At 31.0% G+C, this 24142-nt stretch overlaps 1 protein-coding gene across 1 annotated transcript in view; it reads left to right on the top strand.

Annotated features, from left to right (window-relative positions):
• LOC103310707 (TWiK family of potassium channels protein 7-like) overlaps positions 1-24142 on the top strand; it is a 158625-nt gene that overhangs the window by 56551 nt on the left and 77932 nt on the right. The gene's annotated exons all lie outside the window — the stretch shown is intronic.

Below are 24142 nucleotides of genomic sequence, written 5' to 3' on the forward strand. Positions count from 1 at the left end.
GATATACTTACATTGATGACGTATCCCAAATAATTTAGACGTTATATGCATTGTCGAAGTCGACTGGACGCGGTGACGTATTCTAAATTGTACCTATAATGCGAACAGGTATAAAGACAAAAAATCTGAAATGTTATACCTATGGTTAATAGTGTTAATACCTATCGTCAATAGGTATATATTATTTAGCACTAGGCTCATTCCGTGATATGTGTCCAAATTAGTTGCGGCGCATTCTTCGGCTTTAAATCAATAATATTTATAAGTAATTGAAAATAATACAAGTGAAGAATAGAACAGTACCAAATATTAATCATCAACGAATTGACATTTAAAATATATATTTTTCTTGATAAAATATAACAAAGTATCTTCCATTTTCCAATATCCATATTTCGAACATTACGATATAAACACATACCTATATAATATTTACACGATCTTGTATAATAGTATATTGTATAATTATTGTTATTACTTGTTAAGTTTTATTTATTCAAACTCGTATCGGATGAATTTTTGAAAAAAGAACTTTAATATTTTTATTATATTATCACATTTTAGCGTATACTATTATTTATTCTCTATTATCGTGATGTCGATCATCACTATAGGGGTATTAGTGTAAATTAGAATAATAATAACAATAATAATAATAACGTGGGTGACACTCAAAATTTAAATTTTTGCCACACGACGTCACACAAAAATTGATTGCAAACACAAAGCTAAAAAAAAACCCATCGAAAACTTCAAAAATTTAATTTTATTTACGCTGAAATTTCACAAAAGCTAACTAGATCGCTTCATCATCAATCGTCATTATTGTCGTCGTCATAGTCATCACTCATCAGTGTCCGTTGCATGGTAATAATCTAACGAATCATAATTTATAGTACAAACGTAGGTACTTGTTTATGTGCGCACGTGCGAAAGTGACACGGTGTCGTCAGAGATCTGTGAAACATGATCAGTTTCGGGGTCATAATAAGCCAAAATATTATTATATTCAATAATTTATAAAAATACGAACTTTGATAGTATCAGGGGCGTATTAAGCCCCCCCCCTTATAGTAGCCGCCTCTCGGCTTAGGGGATGATCATCCTGTGTACCAAATTCTGAGTCCCATTAATGGGAGCTGGTCCTCGAGGAATGAAGTAGGTTATAATAAAAAAATAAAAAAATAAATAGGCTATAATACGCAGTGATGAATAATTGTTATTTTTACTATTCGTTATATGAATCATTTTTTCAATATTTAACAAGAAATGAATAGACGATGAATAATAAATATTCGTGAAATGTATGTATATAAGTAAAAGGTTAGCCGTTTACTAGTTTACCGGTTGTGTGCCAAAGATAATTACTTAATAGGTCTAATCTGAAATGCAGCATGGGTTTTACAGTACCTAGGTCATATCCGTGTATTTTGCGTTATATCTGAGTAGCCTAATTATATATTTTATCATTTTAAGATGTGACTATATTATATTATAATAATATAATCGTTAACATTTTGACAACATTACCGGTTACAACTTACAAATTAATAAAAAAATTATCAAACAAGTTTTTGTTTGACAACCTGAGCCATATTTAATTTTTAAAAAAAATTTGTATTTAGGTATATGCTAAAAAAAACTCTAGGCCACGATTCAGAAGAAAATTAGTATAACCACCACAAAATGCTGAATAGCTTATTCGTTTTATGAACAAATTTATGATGATCCTCGTTTTGGGGCGTTAAGATTCGACTAATTTGTGGACGGTTATTTATTATAGTAATATGGGAGACTTCGTCACCTAATACTAATTATCTAGCAACTTATATCTCTATATGTTGTAATTTGTAAAACAGGGAACAGGGAAAATATTGGGAACGGGGTGCCATATTCATAAAATATAAGCCATTGGATATTTTAATATGGGATACCGCCTATACCCGTTGACCGTGGTTATAACGTAATTATAATATCATTATTGTTATTATTATTATTATTATTATTATTATTATTATTAGTAATAATAATACCTATACGTCGTATACAATTAGGTACACACCGCGATATTTATAACACGACGGTATTATACTATCAATACATCGCCGACGCTCTGCAAACGTATATATTTTAATGATATAATGATCGTAGAGTGTCCGTTCGCACATATTATTATAATAATAATGCGCACATACGTGTGTCTGAAGTGTGTACACCTCTATAAATACCACTGTATTGTACATTTATAATATCATATAATATAATCCTGTGCGCGTGTGTGCCGCGATCATTGTATGTGATCGTTTGTCCATTAATCATTATACGGTCATCTGTTTCGGCGCTTAATGTGCACCCCCAATGGATTTATTAACTCGGCTCTACCCCGGCAGAAAGCCATTTATCGGAAATGGGGGGGGAGGTGCGTTCGTAAATTAGAAAGTTTCACAGTCGTGTCTGTCGGTGTACACGCTTGTTTATTATAATATTATCGTACTGCGCAGTGTGATTCGTTCAGAGGTATATAAACTGCAACGGTTATATCGAAAAGCTGCTGCTGTGAGCTTGTGCAGGTCACTATATTATTTAATATTTAGTATATATTTAGTATATACCTACTACATGCACGTTCAAACTTTAAACGCCGGCTATACTTAAATTTAGGCAAATTATTATATTTTAATCGTAATTAATTGTAATCGGAATTTGATTTTGACTTAGGTATTGAAATTCCCAGAAATACATTCTGCTTCACGCACAGATATGTATAATAATTAGATAATCGACTTCATATACAACACCATTATTAAATTATGATGCCCGACGCCATTTGCAACTTTGGCAATGTTTAAATTTATTCATATACATATTTACTTATATATACATATAATATACTGATAATACTATTTTGCCCAAGATGTAAATGGCTGCCAGTGTCATTGATAAGAAGAAGTCTGGTATCTAATTATTATACATATCTGTGGCTTCACGAGACATGAAACTAGTTTGCACCATTCAAAAATATGAGTAAATTATTAACCAATAACACCACTAGATATATAAAGTATTAGCAAATATATTATTTAAAATTAGAAAGTTTCACAGTTGTGTCTGTTAGTGGTACACGCGTGTTTATTATAATAACGAACTGCGCAGGATGATTCGTTCAGAGGTATAAAAACTGCAACGGTTTTATCGAAAAGCTGCTGCTGTGAATTTGTGCAGGTCACTATATTTAGTATACAAGGTGTAACAAAAAGACTTGACGCAAAAAAAAAAAAAAATTATGCCATTTAAACGTGAGACAAAAATTGTTAAAATTATATGATTAATAAGTAATTTAAGAAATATGCTCATGTCAGAAAATTCCAAAAAAAAATATTTTGAAAAATGTTGGTATTTTAAAAAATTCTAAAAAATAAATTACTTGACTCAGATAAATGTTTTTCCTATAAAATTTGTTCTTATTATAAGATTCCCTATTTGACTATTTTGCATATATCCAAATTTTAATCAAATTTCAATTTTTTTATTTCCAGTGTTAAAAAATAAAAATAACTTTTTGTACACATTTTTTGTTTAGCGCAAGTGACTATAAATTATATATAAAAAAAATTAAATATTGATTAGAAGAATAGTTATTCCAAAAATCTGTTATTTCTGTTACACCCTGTATACCTATACTATAATATGCACGTTCAAACTTTAAACACCTACCTATACTCTTAAATTTTGGAAAATCGTTATATTTTAGTCATAATAATTCGTAATCGGAATTTGATTTTAACTCATTGAAATTCCCAGAAATACACATTCTGCTTCACGAGACGTGCAATTATAGAATGCACCTTTCAAAAACATAAGTAAATTATTAACCAACAACATTACAACTAGGTATACAAAGTAGTAACAAAATACATATTATTATTAAATACAAATTTAAATTGTTCTCAAAATATATGACGTTATTTCGTAATGAAGCAAAAACTACAAACTTCTAAAACCGTTAATACTTTTCCAATGCGTTTAAATTTCAAATAACCGCACTCTGTATAATAGGTAATATTTATACATTTATAATATTATATAATACGCGCAGCAGCGTAAGTTACCCTTTGAATCCGTTTATCGATAATAGGCATAGTATATATTACTCACAGACCCATAACACAATAGTAATATTGTTGCTTCATCATTTTTTTTCGATTTCGTTCTAACACACGTCAAAAATACCACCCTACGAGTTATTATACATGTGTAGGTACACATAAATCGGCTTTTTCTATAACTATATTAATATAATATATTATCATAACTGCGTTTCGTGTATTGCTGCACAGTATAATATAAATCATTTACGCTTTGACGTTTCAAACTTTTGAATTTATTTTCACACGCGTGCCTCGTGCGGAGGGGCGGGGGGAGGCGACGTGCGTATTATGATAATAATTGCATTAAACCAAAACGGCCGTCGCAGTTAAACTCGTAAAAAATTACAGTTCAGTTTTATCAAGTTATTTATATTAATTTGTCTTTTTTTTTTTTTTATTTCAAGTGAATTCGTAAACCCTATATACAACGGGGAAATTACCAATTAGACGGGAATTCAAGACTCGAGATAAGTCTTTATTATATTACGGACGGAGTAGGCGGGCCACGATAAGATATTATATTATCATATAGACATTTGAATAGCTTTATTTTTATGAACACATCAAATTTGAAATACTTCTTACTACAGTCATTACTCAGAGTGACTGTATATTGTATAATAATATGGCGACGACTACTGCTCAGAATCGTTTTAATGGTTTTTCGTTAACTTTGAGTTCAAAACGTATATGTTGTTTAGGTCCATATATTTTTTCGTATTTTCAAATCTACGTACCGACGCATTGTATTGTGCATCGTTATTCGTTACAATGTTAGGTATTATCAACTAAACATCTATTATATAAAAAAAACTATTGAAATTTTTGTGTTCCTGCAAAACTAAAAAAAAAAAAAAAAAATGATAATTATGAGTTAAGATATCAATACTATATAAATAATCATTTTACACAGACTATCTTAGGAGGTTGACGATGAGCAGAGAGCCTCGTCCCTCCTGGTTACACACAAGACCAATTACTGGTCGGTAAGAAAACCGCCAACAACTCGTATGTTATCTGCAACACGGTTTTGATATAAATCGAATTTCGTAATTATATCGTCATGCACCGATATGTTTATCGTTAGCATTTGTCATCAGATTTGTATTGTACACGGAAGAGTATTCTAAAAAAAATGTATAAAATATAATTATTAGCATTTGTTTGGCTAATTATAATATTAGCTTGGTTTGAGTTGAAATATAATGTATTCTATAGATATACCCACTCTACACATATGGCCAAACAAAAATATATGAGAATATTTAAACGATAATAATTTTGTTCGCGACTCGAATGATTTATGTGCACGGACCACCCTGCAGCACACTAAACCGCAGACGATAAAACTGTACAACACGAAATAATATTATACAATATACTGATGTTACGTCATAACTCAAATATAGATTCAGTTAATTATTATTCATTATTATTATTTTTTTTTAATAATTATTATATTAACTCGATTGGTTATATATTAGCGTCGTTACATAATGTATGGCTGAAGTCTATTAAGATATTTTAATATTTATTGGCACATGTTTCGTAACACGTGCGTACTGCCGAAAATCCAAAAAGAATATTATTACATGCAAGCTCTCAGCGTAATGCGTTATATGGCCCACAATGACGAACTAGTGCGTACACTTTTATTACGTCGCAATTTCCGGAACTTGGTGTGTTATTTCTATAGTGTTTTACAGCCTAAGTGTACGCAGCTTGTGAATATTATTAATAGTATCCAAACAAAACTGCACGTTGACAGGTTATTTTTACGGTTTGTTGTGGTATATGATCGTGTAGTGGTGACTTACGAAAGGTCAATCCCACGGAAACCCGCACGACTCTCCATTAAAAGGGTAGCTGGTTGGTAGTTACGTACTTTATTATAATATACTGCACAGGGATGGTCAACGACATAATTTCAAATATCGACGTCGTTTCGAAGAATATCGAATTGATAAACTATCACAGACCCCTAGTTTTTCGTCAGCCTGTTGAATCAATTTTTGATTTAATTTTAATTTATATTTTATTCTGTCGTGTTTGGTACCGGTCGGGTTGTCTGGATTCATTCCAAGTAGCTCGAATTCGATTCGTTTTTATATTATTAAAAGTGTTCATCAGATGGATTACTAATTAAAATTATTGTAATAATCATAAATATACAAAACTCGTATAGACAACTATAGTATATTAGTATATCAGCTAACTTTTGGCCACTTTCAGTAAAGCTGGTTTCAATATTATTATATTGTCGTTGAGTATTGGATGACATTTGCCACGACATCGATATCGTCGCAGGACATCGTCATCATCACTAACAATAACACACGCGCGAGGTGGTCTCCGCCACAGTATATGTAATGCTCCTGAGAGTATATCGGACACATTTTCCACATTTTCCACGTGACGTATGTCTCTGTCGTTGTTATTATATATATTTTCATTCCACCCGCGCTGGAAATAATGGTTCGGACGAAAATATATTTTCGGACAAAACATAGTACGAGACGGTCACTTGGCCGTGTACACATCACCGCGGGTCGTGGGGGATTACAAAAACCAATGGACGGACGTCAAACTCGACACGGCGCACTATATTATTATTATTACTATTATTATGTGCACACACACACACAAACCTATGTAAACAACGTTTTTATCCCGTGACGTTATTTTGACGAAAATAATCTTCTGCAGGTCCGAAGTCGAATGAAACGAAAACACTCTCCGCAGGAACATTAAATTGAAAATAAATTATACGAGACCGGCTTTAACGGCAACATTGGTGTCCGGTCTAATGATTATAATATTATGACAAACTATATATATTATAATAGACACCAACTTTAAATCCGAAACACTACTGCAGCACTTACAGCGCCGGACAAGACATAGCTGATAATAATATATTCTCGACGAAAATCCTATAACGTATATTTAATATTATTGTATTGACGTGCAGATATACATTATAATATTATTATATTTGATTCAAATATATTATGTAGTATACGCCCGGCGATGGATCGATCACTCGACTGTTGTCATATTTATATTATTATAATACATAAAACAAAGTGCTTTTTTTATGTCCTGGATAATTTCGGAAAATACCCAACGGAATCGAACTGGTTTATTTTTCAATCTACAGACCACACAACTACGGGCAGGTTATGCGATATTATAGTTTTATGAACGCAACTCCACGCAACTGTCCACCACGGATATTGAGCTATAAAATAGGAATACCTATGTACCAGTGCCGTAGCCAGGGGGTGGGCACTGGGGGCACGTGCCCCCCCAAAAAAAAAAAAAATGTTTAGTTTGTTTTATATTATATTATATGTTTGATAAAAATTAAAAGTTAAGGTTATCGAAGTTATCAATTTTGAAGGGGTCGGATTTAGGAAATATTGTACATCCATCGTTAGTACTATATCTATGTGAGTAGTGACTGATCATTAGTGTGTGCGAGTTCCCCATTGCAAACGCTTTATGTAATTTAGGATAAACGACCGCCAAGATTCTTGAACCCCAGTAAAGTACATACGCGCAGTCACGTCAGTATATTTTGTGATAAAAAAATTTTCAACTTACATGTGCTACAAAAGTCCCAAAAAGTGAAAGACAAATTCACCCAGTACCAAAAGCCCTTTTGGCTATTTTAATTTTTAAAACATATATTTGAATTCCTTAATCTCTTTTTTAGATTATGTAGGAAATGGATTTATGATCTGTAGTATTGTTTAATTAGTATTGTAGTACCAGAGTAATTTTCTTTTTTTTTTTTCAAAATTCACTTTTACTTTTGAATTACTAAAAAAAAAAAAAAAAATCACTTTCAACAAAACACACAAAAAGCGAAGAAATTGTTGTTTTTTTCGAAATTAATATAGGATTTCTGGAAGTATATTTTTTTCCACTTATTGATCTAATTGCACAAAAAAACTACTAGCTTTCAACAGTCCTAATATAGTCTTGTATTTTTGTTAGTAAATTTTAATAATATTCGGACCAAAAATGGAATTTTTTGCTTACAACACATTTTGATATTATAATGATAATAATATTGATGAATACATTAACCTATGGTTTACAATAATATTAATGCATTGTTATATTAAAATGTAGCCAATGTAGGTACCATACTTGTTAACATAAATATAATACAGTCATAAAACGAGTAGTAGATACACTTTATGAACAAAGGGGTCATAATTAGATATTCTAGCATTTCACAGGCTAATGAAAAAAAATTAAGTGCCCCCAACATTTTTTTCTAGTTACGGCACTGCTACGTACCAATCTCGCCACATGTCCAGTAAAATGAATTGAATAAATCAGAAAAAAAAAATGGAAAAACTTTTTCCCTGGTAGAGTGGGGTAATACGTGCAGCTAGATGAATTATTGCATGAGCTTAATTTTTTAAGTCAATTTTAAAACGATTGTGATAAGGTAGGTACCTACTTACAATAAGACCAAAATACCACGGTAAAGTATAATTTTGTCAATTTTTTCCAGGCGTAGACGGACTATATACGTAAATGAAAAGTGTAATATCACTGAAATAATGTACTACAGAAGATATTATTATAGAACCATGGAGTCAATTATGGCGGTCAGGACTATTCTCTCAATATGATTGCAATAATAATATCAATTTGAGTTTGATTGCCTACAAACATATTTATGACCATTCCGCGCACGACGGTCCCAATATACGACGAACATGCTACACTGGTAACGAGATAATAATATTGTACTCGCGCGTTTATAAATTATAATATATTTCGGTTATTATACAGGAAGATTCACCCCTATAATTTCCTTTAATAATGAATTTATAAACAATTTGATTTTTAAAAATTGTGATTATGGGTAGGTACTTAAAGATCATATTATTTTTAAATGTATGACATTTTTTTTGTATTACTTCGGGAGTATTTTATAGCGGAATAAATATATTTTTTTAAATGAGTACCACTAATTTTTACTGTACATTATTGAGTGGATAATTTTTGTGAAAATTTGGATGTAGGCGCCTCATTTGAAGTTCAAAAAAGTATAGTTTCTCAGTTATTAAAATATTTATACTAAGGTTAATCATAATATAATATAATAGTTTTACAAAAATATAAAGTAGGTATAGGTGTTATATAATTGAATTTAGTATAAATTATAAATGGGCCATTCTTACAAATCATAAACGTCAATGAATAATATTAATATCAACAATAATCTACAATTTAACCAGAGCCTCATATCTTCCAAGCCTATAAAATATAAATGGTCACAGAATATATTCTTTTCTTTAGTACACAATATTAAATAACTAAAAACTACTAATATCTGAGAATATTAATCCACTAAATAATACAATTTACAGTAGAAAAGGAGGTTCTCGTTTGAAGAATTAGAAGTTTGTATCATCACAGGACACCTCTTAGTAGTAGCACGGATAATCTAAAAAAAAAAAATATGGTATTTAAGGAGAATATATTATTTAAAAATTGCAAAAATCAGATTTTGAATATCCAACTGCATTATTAAAGGAAAAACCGGGATGATCGTGGTTGTCGAATCACCTTGTATATTGTTATACATCAAAGTTAGTACCCTCGAAAATTTGACTATTTCGTGATGCTAAGTCCTTCTTCGTAAGCACACCATGGGCTGCTGCCCGCCATCCTACCCACCATGCTGACGTCGATTCGTTTTACACGCTTCATTGCGTATTAATTTTATGCCATTCCGAGACGTCTATTATATTTTAGTCTACGTGTATGCATACAAACGTGGCTATACTTAAACGACCGTACAAAACGTTTTTATATATCTATAAATCAAAAACTCGACTTTTAGGCTGAAAAAAAATTCATTTCACCGCGAGATTTGTTGACGACCGATAAACTTCTATTCCGATGGTTCGCGACAAAAATTGAAAATTTAGTGACGAATAATAATATTAGTGAAGACGTGTCAAGTCAACGACGTTAAGTTTTGCACTTTTGTGTCGGTATCGTATACCTATAATAGTTTTTGTAAATCGAATACAACTAAAGACAGACACACATCGTAGTAGGTATATAATATACTTTTAAAAGTTCTGAGTGTACGGATGATAAACGGTAAAGAGGTTTACAACTTTAATGCAGTTCATTAAAAAAAAGTTTGACCGTTTAAAAAATATCGTTCTAGGTACACAGGGTGATTCGCCGAGCATGCTCACCCCCATTTTTTCTTTAAAATTTATTTAAATTCTGATTTTTTGAATTTTTAAATAAATTTGCTCATATAGACCATGTTTTCGAATTTTTTTGTACTACTTAAGGAGTGTTCTGTGGCGATACAAACTTCTGTTTTTCAAATTATAACCCTACCCCCTTTTTATCGTAAATTATTTGGTGGATAATTTTTTTAAAAATTTGATTTATCTAATTAAATAAATCTAATTAACGATAATAGTCCTTAAAAAAGGTTTTACATAAATATCAAATAGACGTAAAACTGTATCTAGTATTTATTGTACTTGGGTAATTTTTACAAATTAATAATATTGGTAGATTAATATTAATGACTTTCTTATTAATCAATTTTTAAACCACCATAGCCTCCATATCTTATTAACCCATTTCTATTGACCTTTTATCTTTAGAACATAAGGTTGAATAACTCAAAACTGCTCTTACGAATTTTGATTCTTATACGTCAACAATTTCAGAAAAATTAGCCATTGTATATAATTTACAGTTAAAAAGTGGTGTTCTCATTTGAAAAATAGAAGCTTGTATCTCCACAAGACACATCTTAAATAGTACGAAAAATCTCAAGAATTTGAAAATATGGTCTTAAAGCATATTTAAAAATTCCAAAAATCAGAATTTGAATAACTACATTATTGAAGAAAAATGGGGGTGATCATGCATTCGTTTTGTCAAAAAGTAAAGAAGTTTTTGAAAATATTTTTCACATATTGATTGAGTCATTGCAAAAAAAAATATATTTCAAATAAAATATATTATATATTTTTACTATTTTTTAACGTTCATTGTATGAATGTCATATTAGCGTAGAATTTCTATTTCATATCCTGAAGTAGAATATTTTTTCTTTAAATTTCGATGTATAAAAATCTAATTTTTAGCCATAATATAATTACCTAATGTTGAGCAGAGTTATGTTGCATTAGGGTCCCCGCAAAATACAGGTCCACTACTCCGCTTACCAATACTTTAAATAGGTACTTATAAAACTAATTAAGTACTGGTCCGAAATTCGTGTTTACTCACCGAAATATTCTTAGAAAAATATATATAATATATTATGCTTTGGAATAAGAAAATTTAAAATGTACGATGGCATTCAAAAACATATTATAACAACTAAACAGTTATAACGATGAAAAAAAAAATGTATAATAATAATTAAAATAAAAAAAATAAAAAATACAATTTTTCCAAAATGTTTAGTTAAGATTGTGTTCGAGATAATTTTTGTTTAATGTTAAAATAATCGTTCGGTATATTAGTCTGTTTGGGTGGCCACCGAGGTAGTATCGACCAGTGTACCAAATAATTTCAGATGGGGGTACTTTGTTACAATATACATATATATATAAATATAATATAATAGGGCTACATAGTTAATAAAATATACAATACACTATACAGTATTCCAATATAGTTGATATTAGGTTATAGGTATATAATAATAATATATCATACACTGTACAGTGTATATTATTCATAATAAGCTAAGTCATTATACTTATATTGTTTATACTTTATTAACAAACGTAACGTAACTATATATATATGTGTATATATAATAATAAATTAATAATCCATGTTTAACATTATTACAAGAGATGAAGGTAGTTATAAAATTATTGCGGTTATTTAATATTATGTCAGTATTTAATATACAAACAACAAACTATACATACTTTTGAAACCCTCAAAAGTTTCTTCAGATATTTATTTTCCAGGTTTTGGTAATAAACAGTCAAAACTTTTTATTTTGGCCCTGTGTTCAATAAATCGTTAATCTAGTTCAAGGGTCTGCAACATTTTTGATATCAAGAACCAAATATAAATATACCTTCCTTTTTTTACGGACCATAATTTGAATATACCTAACTTACTTTATTTTAAATAAAAATGTATAATCATATCAAATTTAGTTTATTTAAGTTCAAAAATGTCAGGTTTATTAGTTTAACAAGGTACTTACGTATCTACGAACAAACAACGACTTAATTTTAAAAAAAAACACAGTTTCCAGTCCATATTATCTTAGTTTGTGATTTTTTTACAAATTATAAAATTTCCTCCTGGGCCACAACATATTACCGTAATAATTTGATTCAGTGAATTTCGTTCCATTACGAAAAACAACGAAAAACCTCTCTACTTATAATTTTTAAGCGGTGATAAATTATCACTATACTCTGTTCAACGAGCAGTGTTGGGAATAATTAAGTAAAATATTATGTAGATGAAAATAATAGATTATTGATAGAAATTTATCTAGATAATGATAGTAGATGAAAATTTCTATAGTATATCTAAACGAAGTTGGTAGATAAAAAAATTGGATGAATATTTATTTATTTTTTGTATTTTTTTTATACTTGTTATAAACTATGCGGTGGCTTAGCCAGAAATATATATATATATCCTTATGTACAAATAAACAAGGGGGGTGACCGGGAAACCCCAAATATGCCACCGGAACGATGGGTATCACGATTTATCAATATTTTTCTATACAATTAATTTTCTCCTTTGAAAAATATATCGTATTATTATTACCATTATTTCGACTAGTTTTCAGTATAATATTATACGCAATACACTTTCAAGGTATATAATATTACACCTACGTCATTGACGCTATTGTTTTTTACATCCCTATCGTATGTCTATCGTGTTATAGTGCAATATAATATAATGTTATGGACGACAAGCCACCCATAATTACGCGTACCGCGAACGATATATCAGTCCATCCGTTATTTTAATTGATACCGATAAACTATAACCATTACGTGTGCTCCTACAGGATCGTAAAACGGCTCTCCGGGTACGATTATGATATATTTTGTTAGAAACGTCGATGAGCACGAATGATTGCTACTGCAGCAAGTGACGAGGCCGTTGAAGAGACTCTAAAAACGTACGCACGCACACAATTCAGCTCACCATTTTAGAGTTATATCATAATATTATGTAGGTAGTGTAAAAGTGATGCTTTGTCAAGGGTAGAGAATTTTGAAAAAACGTGTACCTCAAGCTTGATAATAATGTAATAAGTAAACTTAAATATTACAATAAATTACAGTCCATTTATCGAGCGCTGGTAACGATCATCCCCGATATAAAATACGAGTACATGTACAACACTGATTTAATACAGTCAAGCTTCTGGAGGTCAACTCGTATTCATAATACCACATAGCTTTCACCTACATTGCCAGAGATAACGGGCAAAAAGGCGTCTGATATCTAAATCAAAGACAGTCATTGAAATCACAGAATCCTATACCTATTTTATTTGAGCCTACCACTCTCTAACCAGTGACCAGCGTGCTTGTATCGTTCGATCTCCAGTGCAAGCGCACCAAACAATCGTCTCTCGAAAGTACCTAACGAGTATTTCGCGCTGTGTTCTTCTTTTACAGCTACAATCAGAGCCATTTTTTTTCATTTAACAACACGCGTACCTTGAGTGGGTATTTTGTGGCACCTGTTGTAATCCTATTACAACATAGTCAATGTAGGCAGCTCCGACGAGCCAGGTAAGACACACATCTTATATATTTTACACATAAATTCTATTGTACTGTGTATTTGATAAATTCTCGAGTACTGAGAGTAAGTAATGTCCGCTGGTACTTTCCATATGGGTGACCACTGACCACCCTGGTCCGTAGTAGCAAAAACCTTGCCACACATACACGTCGTCTTGCTTACCTACCGTAACAGCCTTAACGTACAAACTCTATCAACAGTAGTCCATAATCCCTATAAAAGCTAATTACAATAATTCTCGGGCTCAAGTTCAAAAAAAATAATATATTATTTGTCGATTGTTGCAATATATAATTACCTATGACACTATCGTCACATTGCAAAGACTTAAAATGGTCGGGTTAGGCGAAGACTTTAAAACAGAAATCATTAGTTCATAATATTATTAAATTAACGTGATTATTAATTTAACTTGATTTGGGTTGACACAATTCGATTTGTTGGCATCGAATCACATATTGGAAAATTCTAGCGTCATTGTACAAGTCGCGACGTGGTTATAATAATTATAAATTATCGCCACCACACGTAATAACGTATACCTATAACGGCAGTCGTTTTAACTAATACGGATGATTTATCGACGAAACTGTGTGCAGAGTTCACTAGCGATTTTCGACTACCTAAGACATAATACCTACGACTATATAATGTATCGTATAATATACGAGTATAGTACCTATAACGACTGTACCGTTGTACGTAATAATGGGAGTTTAGAAATTTACTGCACTTAAAATGACCTTTCAAATATACCTAACAATTGTACTCAGTAATTTTCAGGGTTGATTGACCTATCACGCTCTGCAATTTTCAGGGTTGATGGACCAATCGCGCTGGATAATAGTCACTGGTAGTTTAAATTAAAACAATTAAGACAAATAATATTTATGATATTTAGTACGACCTAAGTTAATTAATTTAAATAAAATAAAAACATACAATAATCATGAACCTAAGATATTATAAATATAACACAATTAAATGAAGATAATATTGTACACACACAATTATCTAATAGTTTATATCATCATTGTGTGAATAAAGTTTCATAAAAGTGCCGATACAGTTATAATAATATTATAATATTGGTTCCAAATCAGTTAAAAATGTTAACATTTTAGATGCAAGAGTATAATTTCTTTTTCAAGAATAAAATATATTTTACCAATTTTTCGGTAGGTAATCAATATTAATATATTTAATCTTTATTTTTAGTTAAAAATATTTTTATATCCATAACTTATGATAATATTCAATGTTGATTGAATTCGATAGGACAAAAACATATTTTTGAAGGTAAAACTAAAAAGTAAGCGCAATTCATATACTGACCGTAAAATACAATGAGCGCAATTATTAGTATATTATGTACACTAATATTCTAAAATACAAAATGTATTCAAATGGTCAATGGCCATAATAATAATTGTTCACAATTAATTGATTTAGTTTAAAAACACATTCCATTCTCTACCATCATCTATATATATATAAAAATAAGCCTACATTTTGAATACATTTTATAACTCAAGATCCACCAAACTGATTTCGATAAAAATTTCAGGGCATATTAAGATTGATATTTAGATGATTTCCGTGAAATTTGTATGCTACGCTATAAGTGGTTCCGGAGTTATGGCCTCTTAAGTGTACACCTGGCGACATGGCCAAAAACAACAAGTTAAGTTGCGGATTAAAATAATAATAGTGTATTGTATATTGCTTGGTTACGGGCACCTTTGTTGATTTGTATTATTATTTGTTATCAATATACTATATACTAGCTGATCCTGTGCACTTCGTTTCTTGGCAACCAATAATTATTATTATAATAGCTTCAAAACACATGGCAACCATTTATAAACAAAAATGTCAATCGGAAATCTCAAAATTCCTGTTTGAGCACCTCCCGGGGTTGGTCCTCTTCCTTTTTAAATTAACCTATCTTCTACTCAGAGGTAAAATCTATCTATGTATATAAAAATATCTGATCCCGTTCACTTCGTTGCCCATTAAAATTTCCAACTCTATATGAATAATATGTTTTACATATTACCATGGCAAGCATTTATATACAAAACATTCCATCGGAAATTTCAAAATAATATATAATTGGTTGCCATGGTAATGTGGACACACACATACATTCATTTATATATATATAGATTATATCTTCTAACTATATAAATGTGAAATGAAGATCTTTGTACAGGTTTAACTCTAGAACTACTTATCAGATCTTCTTGATTTTTTTTTTAAACGAAAGAGTATATCACGGTGTAGGTTATTATGAAACAAAATTTTAGTAAAATCCATCGGAAAAGTAGGAAATCTGGATGTAAAAAATACAACAGTGACGCAACAGGTTAGGTTAGGATTTTGTATTAACTAATTATATTAACCCACCATAGGTAGAATACGACAAACTTGATATAACTTTGATACTTTAGAGTTAAATCATACGCTTAGGTACGTACAAACTAGGGGTCCGTGATCTACCGCAGGTAGATTGCCTACATGATAATATACTGCTCCGAATCGGATTTTTTATTCCGGGCAACGGAAATGTTAAGGTTAATTTTAAACACCATACACCGAATATTAAATAACGAATTGATCAAAGTTTGAGTCATATAGAGTTGGTAAATTTAACGGGCAACAAAGTGCACATATTCAGCTTGTAATAATATAATATTTCGTGTTGTATAATATTTTTTTTGTCATGCCTGCACCGAAAGATTAGTTAAAGAGGATTTATTTACAAAAGAATATAAATGTGGTGGAAGAAAAAACCGGATAAACACATCCGTCAAGACAGTGTCAACCAACCAAGCAATGCGAAAACATCATCCAAATTTATTATGCTTTTTCGACAAATGGATAAAAGTTTATTATTACATATTATAATTTTAACAAATTGGGGTAAAGGCTATGTTCACCTTAGGTTGGACAGGAGAAATTTTAACAACTACCCGAGACTGAAATACGCCTCACCACCTCACTTGCTACACAATATACTATTCGGTATTATTAATTTATGATATATTATTTTGCTAATTGCCGTGTTAAGATCGTTTAATTTATCACATATACCTAAATGGAGTCCACGGTAGACTCAATCACGTGATGTACCTATATTATTAGCCATATAATAATATAATATAATTAAGTATTGGTACGTACGGACGTACGGTACGACGAACGATGTATGGAAATAACTTGACGTTATCGAAAACACTTCATCCACCGTCGCTAAATAGACAGTTCGATATTATTATGGTATTATTATTATGGTATGATTATTGCAATTATTATGTGGGGGCTGTAATAATACACTTAGAGAATAGCTGTCGATAAAGGACATCCTATATTGTAATACGCGTACGCTGTGTATCTACATACAGGATGAGTTTTAGATTCTGAGCGGAGCGAGTAGGCTATTGGCCTTACAATGGTGTTTATTTATTTTTTTATATCCTGTATACAAAATTTTTACCAGAAAGAGTGCTTTGATTTCAACATATACTACCTTATCTTTTAGCAAATTGGATCAAGATGGTACTATAGGGGGGTAATTTTTTGATTTTATCAATAGTCATTTAATGGCACGGCAAAAACCACCGAAAAATTACAAAAAAACGCTAAAAATGGGATTTTAATTTCTAACGCTTTATTTATCACCATAGGAACAAATAAAAAATTATAATATTATAATATTAATTTAACTTACATGGTATAATGAATAATAACAATAGAAAATATCCAGACTCACAAACCGTCTACGCTCAGAATCGTTTTTCTTATATAATGAAATTATATCATTGAATTCAAGTCTAATACAATCCATTATACAATGACCCACTTGTAATCTACTGTACAGCAGAGCAACATCCACTTACCTGCTTTTTATTATTAGAGCTATATGTTGAAAATAAAATAAGTTTTCTTTATATGAAATAAAAATAAATAAACAAACAAATGTCATTGTGAAATTAATGTTTTGGCCGTTTATTATTATATTTTGTTGCCATGCAAATTTTGCATGTTATTTATCATGACTGTCTAAACATTTTGATTTCCGATAAATTGTCATTTGACTTTTTCGTGTGTTATTGTATAAAGCTGACTATTTTACCACGTAATAATGGATCGTCAACAAAAAGAATCACAAAATGCCTTTAAGCTTACAAAAGACCAGTTGGACTTTCTAGGAGTGGTAGCTAATACTGTACAGTCTGCAGCTATGCACAGAAATTTCATCGTGGTACCAAAAAAAATGAACCCCCCGGAATCTAATAAGACAGACAGGAAGTTGAAGGTTGGAGATGCTGAAATACGACCAGTTCTGCAGCTACAAGTACCGAAAAGATGTAATGTTAGAGCGAAAATGGCTGCAACACTGAGGTTGTCAAGAGCACTGTCAACTGCTCTACGTGCGGCAGCCGTGATCAGATCACTAAACTACGTCTTATCTGTACGCTTTCCTCGACGTGTCGCAATTGATTTAATCGGAAAAAGGCATTTTCGAAAAGTTGCGATAACCGATGGTAGTGTGCCATGTGGCCGGCAGTCGGTCACTGCGTCGATCGTACTGCAGGATTTACAACAGCTGCGGTCCACGGACTGTGTACAGACTGCAGGTGTTGTAACGGTGGATATCCAACCTGCTGTCTTGCCTGCAGTGATTTGTCCACGGAAAACCAATGACGATATTGTGAAAGATGAAAACGTTGACCGGCCAGAAGCAGCAATAGCTGTTCGTCGACATAGGCCGATCCTATTGGCTTTAGGGAGAAGATTCCTTAAAGTCGGTAGGATTTTATGTTGCTGGTGCACCACAGTACCGTCTGAGGGTACGGAATAGCTATGAGCTAGCCTGCCTCTAGACGACGAGATATAGGTAAAGTTTTGACTGAAGGTAAATGTTCGGTAATAACACAGGATATTTAATAAAATAATCATAATTATTATCTTAACTATCCTGTGTTCCCCTATGTATATATTGTGTATTATCTTGTGTTTGTTATATATTGTGTTATTTATCAAGATTATGACGTGTTATAATTATTATTTAAAAGATGTGTTAAATATTTTGTTATTAACTACATTAACTTTGCCATATTGTATATTGTATACTGTTGTCATAAAATTGTATATTGTATATTGCTATCATAAAATTGTATATTGTTGATAAAAATTGCTTATTTACAAATCACTTGTTAATTCAATTTACTGGTAGGGATATAAAATAAAAAAATTAATAAAAGTTGATTCTATAATAATGTAATTTACCAAAATGCAGATCTGCCATATTGAAAATGTGCCGAAGTATTTTATCAAATTTTGAAAAAGTTTAGAATGATAACAAGTAATATTTTGGTGTTATTTTTGACTTGAAAACCACACTTATAAAGTTAGCAGGATAACTATGACAGACAAATATATACAATACAACCAGACATAACTTTAGGTATAAAATTTAACATTTTAACAACAAAATAATTGTCAAAGTTTGTTATTTTGACAGATATTTTAAAAGCTACCTTATGACAATAGTAAAATTATAATAATACAATAATACAATTACATTAAATTATTTGTATAAAATTTATAATTTGATCTATAATCTTAAACATACTTATTTTAGCTTAGTTTTTGTTTATAAAACGGGTAGATAAATCATTATAATATTCTAAATTATATAAATCACGATTCTGTTTAGAACTTAACACTCCCAAATCAAGCTAAGCTTATATAGATTGTTGTACCTAGCTATTATATTATTATGTCTGTAATATATTTATAATTATGTATTTTTGTGGTACAGATAAAGTCTTAATATTATAAACAATAATTATTTTCAGTCAAATAGACTATAGTCGACGATTGATCGAATATATAGATACTCAATTTGGTGCGAATTTGGTACTCACTACTTTTGACTACCTTCCTACGAGGGTGCAAATTACATACCCTTATTTTGGTGCAAATTAATAATAATTATAAACTCTCAAATATATATCAAAAAGAAAATTAAATTTTAAGCTTATTAAGTTATAAAATAATGTATACCTAGGTAGTGTATACAGCTGCTATTTCTTATTACATACATCTTTTATCAGGTATACGTGACTTGATATTTTACAATTTTTTAAATATAGGTACCTAATTCTTATTCTATTTTTTGTACAGTCTAAAATATTATGTCTATCCTTAAAAGTAAAATATAAACCTAGAAATTAAATATTATTATAATTTACTTGTATCTCGTACGTATACCTGTTTTCTAATTCCTACCCCTACCTTAAGAAATTTACCTCTGTATATAATTATATTTTGTATTCGTATATGTATTATTCTTACTCCCTCTATGTTATTTTTTGGAATGATTTTATATATTTTATACATGACTACGAACCACCCATATTAATACACAACCATACTGTTTACTAATAAATTATTCTCATTTTTTTTAATACTATAAGAAACCAGATCGTTAAAATTTAAATTTTTTTAACTTTATTGAAGTTTATTATAAGCTTATGTAATTGAGATTTAATTAGTTCTATTAAAATTTTATTATTTTCATTCATTAATTGTATACTTATAATTGTTTTAATTTTCTGTTTCTAAGGGACACATTTTATAAAGAAAATTTAAATTATACATAGGCACTGCATAAATAGTCTATCTTAGGTTTAACTTCCCTTTATTTAGTTAATTAAAACATTTTTCAATGTACATATATCCTTGGCGTCTATATTAAATTATATTTTGTTTTAATTCAACATTTTAATAAGGGACCCATTTAAAGTAACCATAATACAAACACTATACCTGTATAATTTAATTTTGTTTATTTTATTCGAAAATATTCGATTTCAGAATTTGTATTTTATGCATTACCGGTGTATAAAATTGATATTTGGTATTTTTAATTTATTTTTGAAAAATGTAGTTTTTGTTAGGAAAAAAAATTAAAGATACTATTAAAATTTCCCTTATCCAACCTAAGGTGAACCATTTACCCCAATTCGTTCAAATTACAACATGTAACAATACATTTTTATCCATATTTCTCGAAAATAGTATTTGATGATTTCTGAGTTGCTTTATTGGTCGATACTTGACTATAAACGTGTTTATCCGGTTTCCTCTTCCAACATCCTCTTTTGTAAATAAATGCTCTTTTCCACGCCGTATACATTTGACGTGTTTCGAATGTTTTGTTGCTCTGCTGTACGATCAGTTGAATTGAAAATGGAAAACTGAATTAATTTACTGTGCTTCGTGTTTATTCTGAACTTCAAAATCGGTACTAGAGATGTAAACTAAATACTTGGACCGTGCGTTCTGATTGGTTGATTTCATTGTTTTAGCGGCAAGGAAACCTTAAACTTAGCTTTTGTAGTATGTGCACATTTTTATCGTATTATTACAATACAGATTAAGTAGTTACTAATTGCTAAGAATAAAATTCTTGTTCAACTTATCTCGGTTACTTATCTATTGATCACATGATATTTCCTGGTTCGTTTGTGGAGAGTATACCTCACATCAAGATGTCAAGATAATGTTTTTCAATAATTTTATTTAAAAAATTTAAATTTAATTATATGTACCTATTTTATGTATCAAAATTATTAATTTAATATCAATGGGTAACCTAGGTTAGATAGCTATCTTTACATCAACACAATAATACAAACACCTAGTCGTCTATTGCTAAATATAAAACATATATAGGTAATAATACCATACAAATAATGACAATAATAAGTACAAAGATTGTTAATACATATTATAGTAAAAATCGTAATTGTAAATCGAATGCGAGATACGATCGAATGCGCTACAATTAATTACAAATTGAAAACAGTTGTGCAACTTTGTATGAAAATAAGTCGAAACCAATTATTCCGTGGTTTCGCACATGAAGATAACCTTTGACCAACGGGGCACGAAAGCCGAAATTGAATATTTAACAGAAGGGTATTCGATTACAATCGCGTTACACGTCGGTCATATTAATCTATTCTTACACGGCTGCAGCAGCCACGGTGGTGCTTTTGTATACGATTTAATAATAATAACAATAATATATAGTTTGGAAAACTCATCAAACATCAATTTTCGGCGCAGTCGAGCGCGGCGGTATTCGTTTTCGAGCAAATGCCCCACGTGTACAACGCAAACCCAATCGGGCCTTAATTTAAAAACAAAAAAGGTCAATGAAAAAAAAAAACGCCAAAACTAATACCGCTGCAAGAATGTGGTGTGGGATTTTATTGACTTTTGTTCATCCGAGAAGACAGAGGAAAACAAAAATTCGTTATATTTTTTTTTACGCGATTCGCCCCGAATACGAACCGCTTAGCAGTACTGTATAGACATTATATAAGGTACATATTATATTATTATATAACCTCCGTGGCAGACCACAAATTGTAACGATCAGAAGTATTGGCATCGTCGGTGGTCGTATGTGCGACGTGGGTGCAGGGGTGGCGTTGTCGGAGCGTTGCTGATGCTGTGACTGCTGCATCTACGTTTATCGTGCTCACTGGAGTTACACTTTTTGACGAAGTTCAATCAAATCCCAGATTTTCCAACCCCTCTGTCTCGTGGACGCAGTTTTTGGGATTTTTCACATATTAAACCGCTCAAAAAAAAAAAAAAAATAAAGAAAAAAGCAATTTCCCTCACTCCGTTACTCTATCGGCATCTCCATTCCTCTCCGCGGTCGTCCTCGTCCCTCTCCCGCTCCTCATCGACAACGACGATGGCCATACTATTATTCTTCCTTTACCGGTTCGTCTCGTATCATCGTCGACCCGTAAAACCCTCCGTCGATACATCTATACCGGCATATATATATATATATATATATATAATATTATATACGTATAAATTGCAGTTTCCGTCGCCGATGAGCTCCGTTTATTTTTTTTTTTTATCGTCGTCGTACTGTCTTGTATAGGTACCTAACCTACCTATATATACGATACGAACGATAGATTGACAGACAGGTAAATGTATAGACATCGTTGTCGTCGTCGTCGTCGACGAGAGATCAAACCAACCCCTCATGCGTGAGATTTCGCAGTAACGTCTTTAGATTTTCGGAAAATCGGTCTAGATTATATATACAATATACGTATATATAAACCTACGTTATCTGGAACTTTCAGCGTTATAAATATATGCGTGTATAAATTTAATGTAAAATTATTATGCGGTTAACGGCGGGCGATTCGATTTCTCTCTATCTCTCTACGTCTCATTTTTTTTCTACTCATACGCATTTCCACAGTAATAGTAGTCTGTTTCGGCACAAACGTATGCAATAGGTACCTATATGTATAGTATATAATACATTCTCAAAATCGTATAAATATAATATTATACGCGGTGAACGATGGTTAATATTCTACGCGTATACGTCGAACGATTTGAATATATACGCTCGCGTACATGTACCAGATACATAAATTATACATCGTGTGCATCGTGTTCGGTTAAAAAATTTACTTTATACAATTTTCCCTTCGAGATGAACGGGCATTCGCTGCGTGGCTGATTACTTAACCTGTACCTATATTATATATTGTCTTATCGCAAAGTCGTGGGCTTTTGGTCCGTAAATGAGCGCGAAAATGCAACGACCGGTACAACGCGTATGAACATTTATTTGTATTTTAGAACGATCTCAGTAAAGTATTAAGCAGTTGTGCACTTCAGTGGCGTATTTAGGAATTTTTATAAGGGGGGGGGGGGAGATGAAATATATAATAATAGGTACACTCAATAATTACGAATATAATATACAATGTTAAAATCCTCTAACTTGTTGAGTTTAGTGTGGATCAAGGTGAAATAAGAATTAACACAAATTGTATAGTACCTAATAGCATTTATTATAAATTCATACTAACGACAATCCCGTGTTTAATACGATAAACAAAAAAAATAGTTATAATTCAAAATCCTGTTTTCTATTTTTTTGGATGCTCAGTTCATCGATAAGCTTATCTGGCATGATTATTGTATTGACCGGTGACATGCAAATAAAGCCATTATATTAAGAGGACGCTACACCCGTATGTGTTGTCTCCGTCAATATACAAGCACGACATAGCAAATTGTCGTTCACTATTCTCAATAGTGTG

This window comes from Acyrthosiphon pisum, chromosome A1 (assembly GCF_005508785.2).
Source record: "Acyrthosiphon pisum isolate AL4f chromosome A1, pea_aphid_22Mar2018_4r6ur, whole genome shotgun sequence".
In the NCBI taxonomy this organism is placed as follows: domain Eukaryota; kingdom Metazoa; phylum Arthropoda; class Insecta; order Hemiptera; family Aphididae; genus Acyrthosiphon; species Acyrthosiphon pisum.